This window comes from Macrotis lagotis, chromosome 6 (genome assembly GCF_037893015.1).
Source record: "Macrotis lagotis isolate mMagLag1 chromosome 6, bilby.v1.9.chrom.fasta, whole genome shotgun sequence".
In the NCBI taxonomy this organism is placed as follows: domain Eukaryota; kingdom Metazoa; phylum Chordata; class Mammalia; order Peramelemorphia; family Peramelidae; genus Macrotis; species Macrotis lagotis.
This window is the reverse complement of record NC_133663.1, coordinates 226,069,967-226,091,507: the sequence shown is the minus strand read 5'-3', so window position 1 is coordinate 226,091,507 and position 21,541 is coordinate 226,069,967. Positions and strand designations below refer to the sequence as shown.

At 33.7% G+C, this 21,541-nt stretch overlaps 1 protein-coding gene across 2 annotated transcripts in view; it reads right to left on the bottom strand.

The window, feature by feature from the left end:
* Nucleotides 1-21,541, bottom strand: part of PIR (pirin) — a 112,078-nt gene that overhangs the window by 63,889 nt on the left and 26,648 nt on the right. The window lies entirely within an intron of this gene.

Genomic DNA, 21,541 nt, shown 5'->3' with positions numbered 1-21,541 from the left:
GAGCCATTACAGAGACAATTCAACAATTATGAGACATTGAAGGATTGGCATACAGTCCAGGTATTTGAAGGAAATGAAGATATTAAAGGCAAGAAAAATGTTGGACTTTTTCCAACCAAAAGAAAGTGACCTACAGAACTCAGAAACAACTACTTGCCTGCTCTCCCATATTTATAGAAACATTACAAGAAATATCTTTATGCAAATTGAGGGCATTTTGATGAGTTTATTAGTGGAAATAAATAGGCTTTCACAAGAATATTCAGCAATGAATATTTACCATATCACAATTAACTAACACATAAAGAATACATGATCCAATGGGGCATGTTATTTGTGGATAATGAAAAATATTTTGATTTAGTAAAACAAAATATGTCTCCCAGGAGATATGACAACAGGAAAAAAACAGTCATCATATTCAGTGACTCTCTAACCAAAAACATCAAACAGGGCATAACACAAAAAGATATATTTTGATCATTTGGATAGTTGCTAGTATGATGGAAAAGATTCAGTAGGTAATGCATGACAAGAAGTATTCCCTGTGAATGGCAGTGGATGGAAAGCTGACTCTGGAGTCAGAAAGACTTGAGTTCAAATGTGACCTCAGACACTTATGAGCTCTGTAACCCTGGACAGGTCACTTTATCTCTATTTGCCTTAGTTTTCTCAACTGTAAAAAACATGAGAATAACAAAAATAGCACCAGTTTCCCAGAGTTATTATAAGGATCTAATGAAATAATATTTGCACAGTGCTTAACACATAATGTACACAATATAAATGTTAGCTATTATGAACTTATAGGTCAATAAAACCTCCAAATCAGTTTTCAGTAGAACTGTTATTGTACCTTATCTCCTTAATCACAAACTTATGTAATGTTTTGTAGCCATATCATTTATCCCTATTGAATTTCATCTCATTTCATTCAGTCTTGTATTCCACATTGAAAGAATATGAGCAATATTACCTTATAAAGCCCAGAGAAAGAATGGTATGTAAAATTAGCTTAAAAATATTTGGTTTGATATTTGTTTTCAAAGGAACTATTTTAAACTAATTCAGGTTCTTAAGAGAGGAAAAAGAAAGAAAAAGCAACCAAATTAGTTCAAGTATATATAAGCAGAGAAAGATAATTAAGAAAACATTAACAATTGATCCATATGCCTACTTTCCTATCCATATAAAATTATGAAAACTGCTGCCCATACATTAAGTATATTCTTGATAAGAGTAATCAGAAAGAAGTTAATTAAACTTTTGAAAGCAATATTCCAAAGTAGACTTTTTTCCTCCTGAATTATGTACAGGATGCAAGATTCTGCTGTGTTTATTATTTGCTGCTTACATAAAAAACATAGTATTCAGCAGAGCAAATATCACCTTAAAGGCTCTTCTCCAACACAGTATCCCACAACCACCATCCCAATCAATCAAGATTTCTTGAACTATATTACAAAAGTAACCTTGTTTATTGCTTCGGATCATGGGTATTAAGCAAGGCACAAAGCAAGGAGATGTGTGTTCACTAAAGGGGGGTGGCATCATGATTGAGGAGAATCAATGTAGAATATAAATTGAAGGATTCCTTATGTATAGTGAGATGATCCATGTGTTTGCCTTTGCAAAGGACATTATATTAATTTCATCAAGATCCAGAACACTACAAAGGCACCTGGAAAAGATGCATAATCACTCAAAAGAATTTGGTCTATCCACATAGGGGAAAAAAGGTGGATGAAGTATATTATCCAGATGATTGTTGTTCATCCTGTGTTTCTAAAGTAGACCAATGACACTTGCAACATGCAATTTGGATGGACAACTCATGGAGCAATAGTATCAAAGTCATATAGAACCTGTTAAACCTATACATCTACTTTTACACATAAAAATATGCAAGAATCCCTATGAACCACATACTGACTTAGAAAACTACATATTAACATTATCTGTGTTGTATTGAATTTTATTTAATTTTCTAAACATTTTCCAATTTCATTTTAATTTTATCAGGTCATATTTGGGAATGTTAAGGACTACATGTTTCATACCTCTGCTGCAGAGTATCTCCATTAGTATATGCATGTTTGAGACAGATAGTACAAACAGAAAAACTAAATCCCTCCAGAATAGGAGGAAGAGGACAAGAAGATTATCTTGAGAACACTACAAACCTCATTTAATGATTCTAAACTTCTCCTAAAAAAGTTCTTTTTGTAATAAAAATATTCTATATATTCTATGATTGTGTCATAGAACACAACAGTCTCCAAACAAGTGAAAATGAGCATCACACGGACAATAAATGGAGAAAAGCATATTTGATATAAGAAGCTTGTCACACAAAATAATTAAGGAACTTCAAAGGCGAACAGAAGAAAAGGAATAATATTGACTTTGTAGGAGAACAGGTTTAAAAAAGAAAGAGAAAAGAAACTGAATTGAATAAGGAAAAGAAATCATGTACTTAACTTGGGGAGATTGAAGTTGGAGTAGTGAAGCAGGTCAAAGTTGAATATGGCTAAGAAATATTTTGAAGAATTTGGGAAAAATCTGAAATAATTCAATCACCAAGTTCAGATAATAGTTACAATTTGATTTCTGGTTGGGAATAGGAGCAGGATCAAGGATATTTAAAAAAGGATAACAAAGGATTAAGGAAAATCATAGAACTCTAAAAGGCTAAGGGATTGAAAATAAAGCAAGACCAGACAAGGTAAAGATGAAGGTAGTTGACATATCAAGGCAAGTAAGAAAAATAATATAGTGTAATGAGAGGGGAAATATTGATTGATGGCAGTAGGTAGGGCAAATTAGGGGAAAAGATTAGGAGTTTGTGCAAGTCCAAAGGGGAGTTGAGTAGGGCTGTGGAGATGTAAATTCTTTGAGGACAGAAATTAATTTTGCTTTTTATTCATATTCCTAGAACTTAGCACAGTATCTGGTGCAATAAATGTCTAATGATTGATTAACTGACTGAGTGCATTTGTCAAGTTATTGGAACATGATATTGTCTGTAAAAGTTTCAAAGTGATTGTAGACACAAATACTCAGAAGTTAATAAAACAAGCGAGGATGAAAGCCTCAACCAATATAGAGAACAAGAAAAATTGTGCAGGTAAGCAAGTGATTATATCACATGTGAGATATTCTGAATTTACCACAAATCAATGACTCTTATCTGTGTGATTACTTTCCACTGATTTTGTTGATGGATGAAAAAGTTAAAGAAACTTGAAGAAAGTCTTTTCATAATCCAGGATGTTAAGAAGAATTAAGTGTCTATAAAGGAAACAAGGCTTTAAAAGGGGGGAAAATGAGGGAGGAATTAATTTAAAGGTAGGAAGACTTGGATCTTATCAGGATGTTGGAAAGGGACACAACAGAGAAAAGTTAAGATGAGGATAATCATTCAATTGGAACTTAAATACAAATTGGAGGCATTTTTCAAAGAAGAGGCAACTGTATTTTCAGGAAGGAAGGAACTCAGATAAGAGATCTTCCAGTAATGAGTGATCAAAGGAAGAAGAGAAAAGAAGTTGTAGCTGGTGCCTTCATGCTTAGGATTATGGAGGCAACCATTTCATGATCGATTTAGTGAATAATGACAATAGAAAAACAGAAACAAAAAAATCCTACAGTCTTCCCAGAACATGCAACCAATACATAACAAAAAGCTTCCAAATACTTAGAAATAGCTAGCAACTTTCCATTTCTGTGAAGGGCAGAAACGATGCTTCCAGAAAAAGACTAAGAAGTATTGCTAGTGATTGGGAAGTCTTGGGAAAATACAAAGAATATAGAAGCAAGGCTAAGTAATAGAGGATGAAGATAAAAGCATGGCATTTTCCTATAGAAATAATGTTAGGGGTTCTATAAAGCTCAGAAAATGTTGAGGCTGCTGAAGAAAACTAAGGGCAACAAAAAAGAATTTTATAGTTTTTCAGGTAGGGGTTTCATTTTTTTTGTTTGTTTGCTATAGTGAGAGAAAAGGGAGCAACAGAGAAAGGACAAGACATTTCTTTTAGGGTGGGGCAACTAAGAACAGAGAGAAAGCTAGGTGTTCATTCTTTTAATGCTTCAATTTTCTCTGGCAAAGAAAATGACTGTCTTCTAGAAAAGACAAAACAAAGAACAGGAGTAGAAACCATAGATAAATAAAAAGACAGGAAGATGGAACCTAGTTTTCCTTTAAGGATTCAATAACCTATCCCAGAAGAATCATATCCTGGGGTCCTGAAATAATTGTCAGATGAGTATTGCTGAACCACTGTTGAAAAATTATGGGAAAAGCAATAGGAAACATATGATGAAAAAAGTGTACTTTCTTGATTTTCGAAACTGTGAAGTGAATAGTGATAAAACTATAGACCAATGAATTTATTGTGGACTCCTGGAATAACTGTAGAAGAGATGACTAAAGAGATGTGTGATAAACATCTGGAAAGGGAAGTGGAAGTAATTACAATGTGAGATATTCTGAAATCTACCACAAATCAGTGACTGTTAGATGTGTGCTAACTTTAGCCATAGTGGTTTTATCAAGAACAGTTCATGGCAGACTAATCTTATTTACCCTCTGTGTTTTTAAAAGATTACCAAAACTATTAGGTGAAGGGGAGGGTATAGATCTGGTTTACATAAATTATATCAAAGTTTTTATCTCATACTCTTCTTTGGAGAAGATGGAGAAATATGGACTAGAAGAAACAGAATCATATACAATCTCAACAAGTCAGATGCCAGGAATCAAGGAGTATTTGTTAATGGTTCCACATTCAGGAGTGTAAAACATGGGTCTGTTTAACATTTTTGTTTTAATGACTTCAATAGTGTCATAGATGGCATGGCAGGTTCATCAAATTTGCATATGGCAAAAAAGCTAGGAGGGATTGGCAATGGTGAATGGTAGATTTAATAAAGAAAAAAATTAACAATGTGGAATACAAGACTGAATGAAATGAAATGAAATTCAATAGGGATAAATGATATGGCTACAAAAAATTACACAAATTTGTGATTAAGGAGATAAAGTACAATAACAGTTCTATTGAAAACTGATTTGGAGATTTTATTGACCTTTAAGTTCATAATAGCTAACATTTATATTGTGCACATTATATGTTAAGCACTGTACAAATATTATTTCATTAGATCCTTATGATAACTCTGGGAAACTGGTGCTATTTTTGTTATTCTCATGTTTTTTACAGTTGAGAAAACTGAGGCAAATAGAGATTAAGTGACCTGTCCAGGGTCACAGAGCTCATAAGTGTCTGAGGTCACATTTGAATTCAAGTCTTCCTGACTCCAGAGTCAGCTTTCTATCCAATGTGCTAACTTAGATACCTCATTGAATCAGCAATATAAAATGGAAATTCCCCTCTTATTCCCCCAAATTAACCTTAATATGATTTTGTTCTCCATTAAGAAAAATAGCTTTCAAGAATAGGGTGCTGATACTCACATTGAACTCTACATTAGAGCTCCTCTGGAGTATTTTGTTTAGTTCTGGGCACTACAGACTCACTGTATCCAGAGGAGGCCACCTGGATGGGTAAAGGTCCCTGAGTTCATGTCATATGAGGATCATTTGAAATAACTGGAGAAAAGGAAGGAGACTGGTCAGAGACTGGATAGAAGAGACAGAGTAGCCATTTTTAAGAATTTGATGAATTTTTTGTGAAGAAAAGAATAGCATTGTTCTATTTTGTCCATGCATGGCTAGTAGTTGAAAAGAGTTCCTTAAGATTTGACATCAGGAATTTTCTAACAATTAGTATCATCCATGAATGGAATGGTGGATAAAGCACTGGGTTTGGCATCAGGAAGATATAAGTTAATGAGTCCAAATCTGTCCTTAGACACTTACTATTGTGTGACCCTGAGCAAGTAATTTAACTCTATTGGCCTCAGTTTTCTCATCTTTAAAATGAGTTGGAGAAGAAAATGCCAAACTCATCTAATATCTTTGCCAAGAGAACCCCAAATGGGGTTAGGAAGAGTCAGACACAACTAAAACAATCAAATAGCAACAACAACAAAATAAGGAAAATTTCCTTTCTTTTTTAAAATTTAAATTTATTTATTGCTAAATAAAATTATTTATATATATGCATACAAAGATAGTTTTCAACATTCATTTTTTGTTAAGATTTTGAGTTCCATGGGGTTACTAGATGGCACAGTCGATAAAACACTGGCCCTGGAGTCAAGAGGACCTGAGTTAAAATCCAGCATCACACATTTCATAATTACCTAGTTGTGTGATCCTGGGCAAGTCACTCAACACCATTGCCTTGTAAAAAAAATATTTTTTTGAGTTCCATATTTTTCTCCCTCACTTTTTTCCTCTCCCTCCCTTTGATATTGATTAATCTGATACAGGTTATAAATATGTAACTATGTTAAATATATTTCCATATCAGTCAAGTTATGAAAGATGAATCAGAACAAAAGAGAACAAAAAAATAAGAGAAAAAACAAGTGTAAAACAATCTTTAAAAATGGAAAATAATATGCTTTGGTCTGTAGTCAGACTCTATAATTCTTTCTCTGGTTGTGGATATTTTCCATCACAAGTCCTTTAGAATTATCTTTGATCATTCTACTGCTAAGGAGAGATAAGTTCATCATATTTGAACTTCACACAATGCTTATGTTAATGTTTACAATGTTTTCCTGGTTCTACACACGTCACCCAGCATCAGTTCATGTAAGTCTTTCTAGGTTTCCTGAAGTCTGTCCATTCATGATTTCTTACACATCAATTGTACTCCATCACATAAATATATATATATATATATATATATATACCATAATTTGTTCAGCTATTCCCCTATTAATGGGCATCCACTTAATTAACAATTCTTTGCCAGTATCCAATAGAGTTGCTATAAGTATTTTTGTCCATGTGAGTCTTTCCTCCTTTTTATGATCTCTTTGGAATAAGACATAGTAATGGTATTGCTGGATCTAAGGTCTGCACAGTTTTATTGCCCTTTGGGTATAACTCCAAATTTTTCTCCTGAAAGACTGGATCATTCACCAAGAATGCATTTATCCCAGTTTCCCCATATCCTCCCCAACATTGATCATTATCTTTTTTTTGTCATATTGGCCAATCTGATAGGTGTGAGATGACATCTTGGAATTATTTTAATTTGCATTTTTCTAATAAATAATGATTTAGAGCATTTTTCCATATGTCTATAGTTTTAATTTCTTCATCTGAAAACTGTTTATATTCTTTTACCATTTATCAATTGGGGAATGATCTGTATTCTTTTAAGTTTGACTCATTTCTCTCTATATTTTAGAAATGAGTTATCAGAAGTGCTAGCTGTAAAAATTATTTCTCAACTTTCTATGTTCCTTCTAATCTCTGTGATATTGGTTTTAGTGATGTAAATACTTTTTTAATTTAATGTAATAAAAATTATCTGTTTTTTTGTATTTCATAATGTTCTCTATCTCTAGTTTGGTCATAAACTTCTCTTTTGTCCATAGATCTGACAGATATAGTATTTCTTGTTCTCCTAAGTGGCTTATGGTACCCTCTATATTTAAATCCTGTACCCATTTTGACTTTATCTTGGTATAGAGTGTGAGATGTTGGTATATGCCTAGTTTCTCCCATTTTTCCCAGCAGGTTTTTTTCAAATAGTGAGTTCTTAGACTAGAAGCTGAAGTTTTGGGGTTTATCAAACTATAGATTACTATAGTTATTTACTACTGTTTATTTTTGTACCTATTTTATTCCACTGATCCACCACTCTATTCCTTAGCCTTTATCAAACAGTTTTGAAGACTGCTGCTTTATAATATAATTGCATATCTATTATGGCTAGGTCATATTCCTTTGCATTTTTTGCTAATTACCTTGATATTCTTGAATTTTTCCTCCAGATAAATTTTGTTACTATTTTTTCTCACTTTATAAAATAATTTTTGAAAGTTTAGTATTTCACTGAATAAGTAATCTAACTTAGGTTATCATTTTATTGTATTAACTCAGCCATCCCATGAGCAATAGACATATTTCCAATTATTTAGATCTAATTTTATTTGTGTGAAAAGTGAATATAGTTTGGACTCCCAAATGTTTATGCTGACTATGGTTACTTTAAATGGAATTTCTCTTTCTCCTGTTGAGCTGTTGGGCTTTGTTGGTAATCTATAGAAATACTGATTATTTATGCAGATTTGTTTTACATTCTGAAACTAAAAATTGCTAATTGTTTCAAGTAGTTTTTTGATTTTCTAGGATTCTCTAATTATGCCTTCATATCTGAAAAGAGTGAGAGTTTCCTCATTTGCCTATTTCAATTCCTTCAAATTCTTTTTCTTTTCTTATTGCTAAAGCTAACATTTCTAATACATTGGTGAATAATAGTATTGATAACAGGCATCCTTGTTTCACCCCTTATGAGGAATGCTTCTAACTTATCCCCATTATATAAAATGATGGGTGATGGCTTTAGATAGATACTGTTTATCATTTCAAGGAAAATTTCATTTATTCCTCCTATGATCTCTAGTAGGAATGAGTGCTATATTTTGTCAAAAGCTTTTTCAGTCTCTATTGAAATAATCACATAATTTCTATTAGTTTTGTTATTGATATGGTCAATTGTGATAATAATTGCATTCGTGTTATAAATGCTCCATGATCATAGTGAATTAGTCTAGTTATAATTTTTTGTAATTTCTTCACTAAAATTTTCTTTAAAATTTTTGCTTCAATATTCATTAGGAAATTGGGCTGTTACTTTCTCTGTTTTGACTCTTCCTGTTTAAGTATCAACACCATATTGGTATCATAGAAGGAATTTGGTAGAATTTCTTCTTCATCTAACTTTTCAAATCATAGAATTGAAATGTAATGGACTTTCTTGAGAGGTGGTGTGTTCTCCTTGTTGAAGGTAGAAGACCACTGATCAATGCTATTATAGGGATTCCTTTCATGTAGGTGCTGGACTAAATGGACATTGATGGTCCTTTTACTCTGTGATTCTGTAAATGTTATCAGTAGATGATATAATTGAAAAAGGAGAGGTATTTATCACACGGACAAGAGCAAGACTCGGTGGTTGGTCCACATACTCCACTGGTAACCTCACAATAATCAAGAGAAAGGGAGTAAAGCCTTGACACATGAAAGGCTACCTGCAATGAAGTTATGGGAGGACATGAATGAGTGTCTCATAGAATGAGCAAGGAAGAACAGGTCACTAAGTGCACGTTTCTAAGGTTCAAATCCAAAAAATCACTGATTCCTTTGAGCTTATTCTTCCCTATGCTCTCTCTTCTATTTGGATTCTTCACTTTCATCTGAGCTCAGGGATAGTGATAAAATATCTTCTTTATCCTCCTTAAATCTTTGACCTTTAAAACAGTGGAGGTCTACTTTGTATAAGTGTTATTAGTTGAACAAATCCACTTTATTCATTTTGTGCTAGTTTACAAGATTAATCTGCAAAGATGCAAAAAAATAACCATCAGTCTAAGCAGGACTGAAAAACTGTTCTAAACTACATCTGTTTTAAAAGCACAAGCAGCTCCAAGACATAGTCGTAGTGGAAACTTGTGCTGAAATTTTGAATGTGGGGTCAATTCATCTCACTCTAACTTTCCTAATAGTTTTTAAAGCCCAATGTGTTCAGTCTTGTTTTTCTGAGTTTTCACAAGAAAATTATGTTTACTCATCCATAGTCCAGCTGTATGGTATAATTTGTAGGCACCAAATAAACATCACTTGAAGATTTAAATCAAGATGTTTTTCACTCAAAGATCATTTCTGCCAAATACAAAAACAATGAAATAAGTATCAAAAAATAATGAGTATCACAATTATCTTATGTCCAAATAAGATGATGGTGAGATAGTTCATAGAGGAGTCCAGCTCTCCCACACATACAGGAAAAAGACTTTAGTAGTTTAAAACTGCATTGCTATGTATAATAATAACCTAATATCTAAAATGGGCTGTGTGGAGAGTGAAATGGAGCAGGGACAATCTGGAAACCAGAAGACAGATTAGGAGGTTAATGCAAAGTTCAAGAAAGAGGTAATAAGGACCTGTCCTAGGCTGTGTGAGTATAGAGGAACAAATGTTGGGGACTCCCTAGAAGTCATATTTCGGGTTCAATAGTGACAAAATATGTATTACTGATCTTGCCATTTAAATGAAAACAACTGTTGATTATTAGAGGTATGATGATGATGATGATGATGATGTTGATGAATGGTCACATTTATATAGCTCCTACTTGTGCTCAACATTGTGATAAGGACTTTGCAGATATGTAAATACAACAACCCTGTAAGATAGGTATTATTATTGCATCTGATTTACAACTGAAGAAACTGAAACAGGTTAAGTGATATGCACTTTAGTCATACAAACTTCTCCATCAAGTGGAGGTCAAAACTTTGAAAACAACTTTAAGATAAACAGATAAAAGATATGAACAGTTTTGTAAGGAAGAAATCACAACTATATATAGTCATGAAAAATGGTCTAAATAATTATTGACTAGAGAAATGCAAATTGAAATAACATTGAGTTATCATTTGTTCAAATAACAAAAGGAGAAAACAACAAACGAAGAGGATGCAGAAAAACTGGGACACTAATTTTCCAAGGTGATTAGAGAAAAAAATTTCTCTTTGTAGTTGCAAAGAAATGGAAAATAAGGGAGTACCCTTCAATTGGGGGAAAGGCTAAACAAGTTGTAGTATATGATTGTGATAGGATGTTATTGTGTTGTAAAAATGATAAGCAGGTTGATTTTAGAAAATCATGGAAAGATTTACATGAAATAATGAAAAATGAAATGAATAGAGAATGTTGTATCCAGTAACATAAATACTGTCTTAAGAACAATTTTGAATGACTAATTCATTTTAAGTATCATAATCAAGTCAACTACAAAGAACCTATAAAGGGAGATGCTATTCACCTCTAGAAACAGAACTGATAAGAAGTAGGTCTAATATAGTTTTACATATATATATGTGTGTGTGTATTTACATATTTGTGTCTAATGTTGGCCTCTTCTAGGGCAGAGTGGGGAGGGAGAAAAAAATAAAAAGAGTACAGCAGAGGACAAAAGAAAATTTAAAAGAAAGTACAAAAAACTGGGTGGCTTTGAAAATGAGTATTATTTATTACCCAGTCTTTGAAAAATGTCAACGGTGTGAAATGGAAATTCACATTTTTAATACTAAATCTTCTTTCTATGTTTTTCTATATACATGGAAATGTTCTTTTTTGCTTGCCTTTTTATATTTAAGTTCAAAGTGAATTTTAAAAAATAATGTTAAAAGTCAATAGAGGGGGCATAGTGGATAAAACACCAGCCCTGGAGTCAGGAGTACCTGGGTTCAAATCTGGTCTCAGACACTTAATAATTACCTAGCTGTGTGGCCTTGGGCAAGCCACTTAACCCCATTTGCCTTGCAAAAAACCTAAAAAAAGCAATAGAGAAATGAAAATAAAATTTCATTTAAAAATAACACTTAAGTTATTCATATAGTTCAAAATTCAGTTGAAAATGCCATTGTTTATTACATATGTGCAACATGAGTCTCTCCTCTCTCTGCAACTGTGGAATTCTTCATTGGGACAAAACACCTCACAACCTAAATAATTTACTGAGAATTTCTTAATTCAGACACTCTGCAAAGTCTCCACACACATTGTAGGAAGTGAAATAAGTAGAAGTAATCTGGCCTCTTCATGACTTTCAGATTTGACCAAAGGCCAAGTTAGATTTCCTATTTCACTGCAAAAGGAACATAGCCATGGAAATATTTTTCAATCACTGCACATTTTAAATAGAATGATTATGGTACTGTAATATTTGAAATGAGAGCAATTCATGAAGACTGTCTAATAAAGCATTGATGGGATGCAATCTAGTTAGTGGAAAGTGTCTCCAAGTGAAGAAATCATGAATCTTTTAAAGTATTGAAATATGACATTTAATCTGCAAGAGGAATATTCAAGTGGGCATACAAGAGTTGTTTTTTTTAAATTTTATCTTAGTGGAATTTTTTAAATGACCTGATACTACAAAGTCATGTACCTGCTCTCTTATTAAAGACCAACAAATGAAATGAACAAAAAGGAGAACACAAGGTGGTTTTCTCCCTCACTTTTCATTTATGAAGACACAAGTTGAGAGAACACAATAATGGGTTTAAATAGTGAATTAAGAACTTTATTCCCAGAAAGCCCTTAATAATGTTTAATTGGCAGATTTACAAAGAGGAAAAGGGACAAAAATTATGTGTTATACCAAAAAATTCTAGGGAAAATGACCAGGAATAAAAAAGAATCATAGACCTAAAAAAATTGTCAAGTCAGAAAGACCCTTAGTCATCAACTAACTATTTTAACCTTCTTCTTAAGGCAAGAATCCCCTCTACAGAATCCTGGAAATGTCCTCCTATCATATGGGCATTACCTCCAAGTTTCATACAATATTGGAACGTGTGTCAAATTGAAATTCAGTGCTTTTCTTCATATACTTTGTACTAAAATTTAATTACACATTCCAAGGACTCAGATGTACCTTACGTTTTCTTTTGAATCTCAAGAGGAGTCCCTCAAACAGTGGCATATAGAGAAAGTGGGGCAAATTACCTTCCTAAATTTATCGGTGTCCATTCTGTAACAATAGTTAAAACTGAGTCAAAGTCTTTACATAATAGTTTATCTGGACCATCGTTGTCTCTACCCTTTCCTCCTCTATCTTGCTTTGCTTATGGCACATGGAAGGGTAGTATAGCAACCTTGAGACAAACTCACCTCCCTAATTGACATTCATAAGTTGGTTTTCTCTAGAGTAGATAATTACCTTTAATTCAAGGTATTCCATAGGTCCACATTCCAAAAACTATGGTTAGTAATCTTCCACTGTTGCCTTCATCTTGAGAGAAATAATTATTAATAATCAATAATTTGGCAAATCCAGAGTTCTCCCCATTTTCTAAAGTCCTGATTTTTAAAAATTCAATCTCTTGAAGGACATTGCTATTAATGATATTAAACTAACTTTCTTATTCAGATCCCATTCAAGTGGGGTAGCCCTTGTGTTCTGCTCAGGTTTGGGTGAAGCATAAATTTGTTGAATTTATATTCAATTCAATAAATGCATTGTCCAAGTCTGGTGGTACTCTAAGTAAAGAGATAGTCTCTTGGTCCAAGGGTGACATGATGTCACTCTCAGTCCTTCTCTGAAATATTCTTTCTCTCATTAATTGTTAACCAGAGTTGTATGCCAACCTTCCAAAAGAAAAGCCCTGAGCCACCAGACATGATTGTCTTTCATCTGAGAGGTAGCCAAATGATCATCCTTTTATTAATAAAATGATTAAATTACCCAAAACTCTGTCTCTCATTTTTAATCACTACAATTTTTAATAGCCAGATGACAAGCTTTTCTAAATTGTAAAGTGTTATGGAAATGTGAGCTGCTACACTTATGAAAATGTTCCTTAATATATTCCACAAAATTTATACTAAACAGTGGGCAAGAGAGCAATTTTAGTCTATTTATGGAATATTGATAGAAGATAGTCATGTCTTTTCTAATAGTATATAACACTAACAATGATGTTGATCTGATATTAGCCCAGGAAGAAAAAATGTAATAAACAAGTCTTTAGATCATAATATGAGACAAAAAGTAGAAAAATCAGAAAATTTCCAAAACAAAGAAAAGAAATATCAACACATGTGTACATACATGCACATACAATCTGTACTTGGTGACAGAAAACAAATTACTTTGAAATCTATGATAGAATTAATGTATATTTTTCAAATGTGGAAAAAGAAGGGGGGGAGTAAACTTTGATATCAGTGGCAGATTCTTTTCAAGAATTTATAAATTCTATAATAAAAATGATCTTGGAGACATAGAAGTAAAGGACTGAAATGATGGAAAACTCCCATGATACCATGCAAGATACATTATCATCTAGAATGTACTTCCCTAAAAGAGATGGATAATGCCATGGTCTTGCAATGATCATAGTACAATTATCATTCTGGGTTTTAATTCTCTTTTACTTCAAGCCAGAGAAAAGGATTCTTAATTGTTTTTCTAATGAAAAAAAGGTTCAGACCAATTTGTGGACCCAGAAAAATCAGTCACAAATATTTAAAAGACCCTCTTATAATAACAATGATCAAATATGTGGCATTGTGGATAGAGTACTGGACCTGGAGTCATGAATAATTTGTTGTTTAGTCACTTTTGAATCGTATATGATTCTTCATGATGTGGTTTGGGATTTTCTTGGCAAAGATACTAGAGTGGATTACTATTTCCTTCACTAGCACCTTTTACAGATCAGGAAACTGAGGCAAAGAGGGTTATGTAACTTATGCAGGGTCACACACAGTAAGTGTCTGAGGCTGAATTTGAACTCAAGAAGGTGAGTTTTCCTGAATCCAGGACAGATTTCTATTCACTGTGCCATCTAACTGCCTATGAATAATAATAGCTAGCATTTATATAGTACTTTACAAATATCTTATTTTATCCTCAAACCTGGGAGTTAGCTGCTTTTATTATTATTATCCTCATTTTACAGATAAGGAAACTCAGGAAGACAGAGTTTAAGTGTCTTGCAAAGAATTATACAACCAGTACATATTTGAGACAGGATGTGAACCAGGTTCTTCCTGACTCTAGATCTACAGGTCAATTCACTGCACCACCTACCTGCCCCAGATACTTGCTAGACCTTAGACAAGTCACGTAATCTCTCTCAGGATGAAGGGCTTTGCCAACATCAAAACTCAAAGTAAATGATAGCTAGTACTACTCTTAATTACTACTTGCTCCTTAAAACAGTTCTATAGATAAAAGAATCCCAAAATACAGCAGAAAAAATCCGAGGAAAGAACTAGCAATTATTAAATCTTGGCTTCATGGAACTTAAGTGGGGACAGTGAGTAATATAATATTTAGTATAATATATCAATCAGTCATACTCACTTAAGATAATCCAAGAATTTAGGGCAGAAGAGAGGCTCTGGTGGAGGAGGCTGAGAAGTAGGGTGGAAAGCATTTGGATAAAGATCAACGGAGGAAGAAACAGAAGTGCCATCAGGGTATGTTATTGTAGGCTATCTGGACAAAAGGACTGAGAGATTAGCAACTTGGGAAACAGAGGGATTACAAACTTGGCATGGCAGGATGATACAATGTAATAGGAAACTTCTATTAACCAGACCCCTGGTGTAATTCCCTTTCTTTTCAGTGATCATTAATTTCCTGTCTTACCTTATAGATAATGTTATTTTTCAAAAGATAGACTAAATCCTACCTTGGATCTGATTCTTACCAACAAAGAGGCACTTGCTGTTGAAATAGAAATAAGAAGAATATCATGGAGAAATAACCACGTCATTTTAGAATGTGTGGAGGAGGAAAAAGAGAAAAATCAAAGGACAAGATGTTATGAAAGTAGATTTCAGGAGCTTGACAAGAATGAATAGGTAAGGGAGGAATCCATGGATTCAAAATTCTCCAGGAGAAGTCATTCCAGGACAGAAGGAAAGCTCTAAAAAATGAAATTATGAAATCACATAAAAATATAATTTCAGTAGGGAAGAAAAATGGGAGTCATCTACCTACTTAAACTGTTAAAAGAGAAAAGATAAAGAAGAGGAAAGTAAGGGTAGGTAACAGAAGCATATGGCCGGTTAGTAGCATTAAAATTAACAGCAAGAATTCTTTTTTTTTGGCAAGGCAATGGGGTAAAATTACTTGCCCAAGGTGACATAGCTAAGGACTGGTGTTCTATTCACTACCTACCTGCTCCCTACATTGGAAATTTTAAAATTCAAGATTGAACTGAAACTGGCAAGTGATGCTAAGAACAACACAAAGAATTTGGTTCCATTTTCTCTCTTATTTTTTTAAGCTACATTGGGGAAAAGATAAAGATCAAAGAAAAAAATAGAACCACTGACAAGTTGATAGGAATGGAAAAGGTAGAGATTCTTCAATCTTGGTTTGGTTCTGTTTTCTCTACTACAGACAATGATTTTTGAACTGAAAAGGAGAGAACAAAAATGGTGACCATCGCTATTGTGTAACATTGCTGTTCCAGGCTTGTGAATTGCCTATTTCCAAAACCACTTTACCTTTGTGTCAATGATTTGGATAAAGTCCTGGATAGCATATTTCTTGAATTAGAATATTGAAAGGAACAGTAAAAATACAAGATTTTATAGACAGGTTGAATTGTAGGATCAAATTTAGCAAGATAAAATGTTATAGCTAAAAAATGTGAAGTCTTACATTCTAGTTCACAAAACCAACTTCACATGTACAAGATAAGAAGTAATATTGTAGTTCATTTGAAAAATCTGGGGGTTTTAGTGGATGGCAATCAGAAATATGCCATTTTATTCAAATTTATTATTGTACTCTAATACTAAATTAAGAAAGGCAAAGTATTTGGGATGGGGAAGGTGAAAATCCCATTTTATTCTCCTATTTACTGATCACACATCTAGAGTACTGTTCTTAATATAAGCAGAGGAAGATGGGCAGGACAGTTAAGGGTCTTTAGGCCATTCAATATAGGAAGCAGGTGAAGGACCTTGGAATATTTAGCTTCAAGAAAAGAAGGTTTAGGGAGAAGGTTGGTGAACTGGCCTTGGAGTTCAAACTGGGACTCAGATACCTAATAATTACCTGGCTGTGTGACCTTGGGCAAGTAACTTAACATTGTTGCCTTGCCAAAAGAAAGAAGACATAGAAGGAGCTCTCTTCACATATTTGAAGCAGCGAGAAGGCATAGCAGGTGCAACACCAGACTTGGACCCTTAAGTAACTGTGTGACCATGGACAAGTTACTTAACCTCTTCCTCAGTTTCCTCAACTATTAAATAGGGAAAAAATAACATCTTGCTATTTTGTAACATTGTTGCAATGAATAAATGAAATAACACATAAATTACTTTGCATCTTAAAGTATTATATAAATTAGGGACTGTTAGTAGACCCAGACTGACAGTCCTGGAGTTAGGAAGGTCTGAAATCATATCTGGCCTCACTTACTATCTGTATGACCCTGGACAAGTCATTTAACCTGTTTGTCGCAGTTTCCTCATCTGTAAAAGTGAGGTGGAGAAGAAAATGGCAAACTGCATCAGTACCTTTACCAAGAAAAACCCAAATGCGGTCTTGGAAAGTCAGACATGCTTGAAGCAACTGAACAGCAAGCAACAAAAATAAATATAGCAATTATTGTCCTTATAATTTGTCAAAGGAATTGGACTTATGGTTTGTCTCTTAAGTTCCAAACTTTTTGAAGTAACAAAGAGGCTATTTCAATTTCATGTAAGAAGCCATTTCCTAACATTCTTTCACTGGAGGGAAAAATAAAAAGCAAGCAATAGATGACCACTCCTTGGTTATACCTGAGAAAGAATTCTCATTCAGATGTACTGTCTGACCTTGGAGTCCTTTCTCATTCTGAGATTCTTCTGATAATTTAATTAAAAAAATGAATTGAGACAGTAAAGGCTAACTTCTTTTGTTCGTAAAAATGAACTTCAAGAGAATAATTCTAGACATAACATTAGTGAAAAATAATTTTAAGATTATTAGAACCACTATGAGGCAATGAACAATGAGAACATTAATTATTTTTCTTACTTCTCATTATCTTTCTACTCAAATTCCTTTCTAAAAACATGGAATAAAGCAAATATACAAGAGCATCATTAATAGGAAACAGGTCAAATCCTGTTACTGTAAAGCACAACTCTAATTCCTTTTGTTATACCAAAATTCTATTATACTGAATACTGATTAAAATAAATTGTCCATTAGTTCAGATTATCATTTTTAAATGTTTTAAAAATATTAATGAGTAGGGGAGGCTAGGCGACGCAGTGGATAGAACACCAGCCCTGGAGTCAGGAGTACCTGAGTTCAAAACTGGCCTCAAACACTTAATAATTACCTAGCTGTGTGGCCTTGGGCAAGCCACTTAACCCCATTGCCTTGAAAAAAAACTAAAAAAAAATATTAATGAGTATAATGGTATCTGGGGCAGCTATATGGTACAGTAGATAGAGCCCTGGATCTGCAGTCAAGAAGACTCATCTTTCTGAGTTCAAATCTATCTTCAGAGACTTGTTTCTGTCTGACCCGGAGCAAGTCACTTAATCCTGTGTTTGCCTCAGTTTCTTTATCTTTAAATAAACTAGAGAAGGAAATGGCAACTGCTCCAGTATCTCTGCCAAGAAAATAATAGTATCTGACCTACAGTTTAACATTAAAATAAAATGTGATATAAATTGGTTACAGATACCTCCCCATTCCATACTCTCCCCAACCACACATACGAACAAATTTTTCTATGATCTTTTCTATATAATTCATTGTTTTGCATTTTCTTTCTAAAATGCACACCCTTCAAGGTCATTGTGTGATCTTGAGAAAAGTCAAAAAGATATAACATTTTTATGAATGGATGGAGTAGGATAGGTCCAAAAGGTAGTGTCAAGAGCCCTGGAATTAGATTTCAAGGACCTGTATTCTAATGCTAAATCTGCTCTTTATTACCTGTGTGATCTTGAACAAGTCACTTTTATTTTCTATTTTCTTCATTCATAAAATGCATGATAACTGTATTTCTAAATGATTGGTTCTCTTTATAATCTAGAAAAACCACCAAAGACTTTGAAGTGAGGAAGTAACTAAGAACTGTGCAATAAGGAATAGTAAGAGTCCCTAGGGAAATCAAAGCAGATCCTAGCTCAGTACAGCTGTGAGATCTTGGGAAAGATATTTGACATTTCCAGGCCTTGGTTTTCTCACCTGTGAAATGAGGCAGCTGTGGACTAGATAATGACTAAGGGCTGTTCTAACTTTTAAAATTCTATAATACTTAGAGTCAGAACAAGCTCAGTAAATCTTTTTTACCTTCTATATCAAAGGAAATGAATTACTTTTTAATAAAAAGTGTTTCAATTGCTGACTTTGAACTTGCAATACAAATAAAAGTTTGAAGGTCTGAAGAAGTTGTATTTTTTTAAATTTCTTTTAAGTACTTCTGAGGTTTGACAAAATCCAGATGATCCCAAAGAATAATGACAAACACTTGGGGGATATTGAATGAAATTTAAAATGAACTGCCATATTTTAACTCAAGAACTACCTGTATCTGATCAATTAAGAACTATGGAATAAGAAACTGTTGTTTTCTGAAAGTACTAGATATGTTCTCTGGCCTTCAATAGCTATTATATAATATATATCTATATATCTAAATCTATATACATATATTACATATATAACATATATGTGTATATATCATATATATATATATATATATATATATATATATATATGTATATATGGCAGTTAGATGGTGCAGTAGATAAGTGCTGTAAGTGCTGGGCCTGGAGTCAGAAAGAATCATCTTCCTGAGTTTAAAAATTACCTCAGACTCTCACTAGCTGTGTGGGGGAGTCATTTAACCCTCTTTGCTTCAGTTTCCTCATTTGTAAAATGAGCTGGAGAAAGAAATATCAAACCACTCCAGGAACTTTCTCAAGAAAATCTCAAATGAGGTCATGAAGATTCAAAGTCAGCAAGAACAACAAATCACAGACATCTAAAATATACAGTGCCTTCTGCTATGTTATTTGGTGCCAATGCTGAGATCATGAGGGATATGGCGATATGGGGGTGACTATTATAGTATTATAAAACCTTGCTTGAATGTGGAAAGAGAATTGGATTAAGTGACAGAACAGCCAGTCCCCCAATCTTCTCTGTCACTCAGCTGGCTAGCTATATGGTTTTAGAAAAGTCACTTAGCTCCCTAGATCTGTTTCCTTCACTGTAACGCTAGGTGTTGTCTTACTAAAAAATTTAAAAACCCTTTTTCAGTTTAACAGTATATGAATGTTGTTGGTCCTGGGGAGATCATTACCATAATCATCACAGATTAAAATTCTATTTAGAAACTATTTTCTATCCTAACCTATTCTACCAGAAGTCCTGTCTGTCTAAAAGGATGCCTTTCTTGACCTCTCTAACTGCAGGTTACCTCTCTCCTAAACCATCTTTTTGATTTGTTTTTATTCTCTTTATATATTTTTTGCAACAACAACAACAATAATAATAATAGAGCTAGCATTCACATAACTCTTTAAAATTTGCAAAGTTCTCTCTCTCTCCATGTGTGTATATATATATATGTGTGTGTGTATGTATATATATACATATATATATATAATTTTATTCTCAAAAGAACTCTGGAAGGCAGGTATTGCTATTATTCTAATTTTACAGAAAAGAAAACTGAAAAGTTTAGTAACTGGTCTAAGGTCACACTGCAAGTCTTCCTGACTCCAAGCTCCAGCTATTATGCATCCATATAAGTATTTATTTCTATTTCTATTTTGTTGTCTCCTCCATTGGAATGTAAGTTCATTGCAAATAAAAATTGTTTTGTTCTTTACACTTGAATTTTCACCTAGCATAGGCACATAGTAGGCTCTTAATAAATATTTGTTGATTAATTGATTTGGGGTTCCCAGGATTCATGCCCTGGTTCTTTCCATGGGTACAGCCTACTCCTGCTATTTAAATACAACTCCTCACCCCAGTCTCAGCCCCACCCTAACCACCTCCTCCTCCTCCACCTCCTCCTCCTCCTCCTCCTCCTCCTCCTCCTCCTCCTCCTCCTCCTCCTCCTCCTCCTCCTCCTCCTCCTCCTTCTTCTTCTTCTTCTTCTCTCTCTCTCTCTCTCTCTCTCTCTCTCTCTCTCTCTCTCTCTCTCTCTCTCTCTGGGTTTCTCTCAATCTTTCTCAGTCTCTCTGTCTCTCTCTCTCTCTGTCTGGTTGCCTCTGTTTCTGGCTCCCTGTCTCTGTCTCCATCTCTCTCCCCCCCCCCCACCTTTATCTCTCCTCTCCTTTGAGTTGATGACGAATAACTTGATTTCTCTTATGCTCTAAATAATTTTATATACTCTACTTCTTTACTTCTTTAAGACTGTGAGCAGTTGGAAGCTGGTTATATGATCAATGTGTTATCAATATTTGTAGGCTTGTCAGATTTGAGAAATAATAATTAATTGGATTTAGAGCTGTATAATCTAGCCATCTCATTTTAAGACAAGGAAACTGAGGCCCAGAGAGGATTTGCTCATGGTGACATAAGCAGTAAAATGACAAGATTTGAAGAGAGATCTCTGATTCCAAATCCATTATCCTGTCCATGGCACCAGCTGCAAGTTTCTTTCATCAGAATGTGTGTTCTTCAATAAAATGTTTATCAGTGACAATGATGGAAAGATGCTCATGGTGGAAAACAAAAAGAGAAAACTGATTGAATCTGAATGCAAATAAAAGCATACTGTTTTCAATTTATTTTATTCATAGATTGTTTTACTTTTTCATTTTCTTCTTTCACAACATGACTAGTATGGAAATTCATTTTACATGATGGTATACATATATATATACATATATATATAT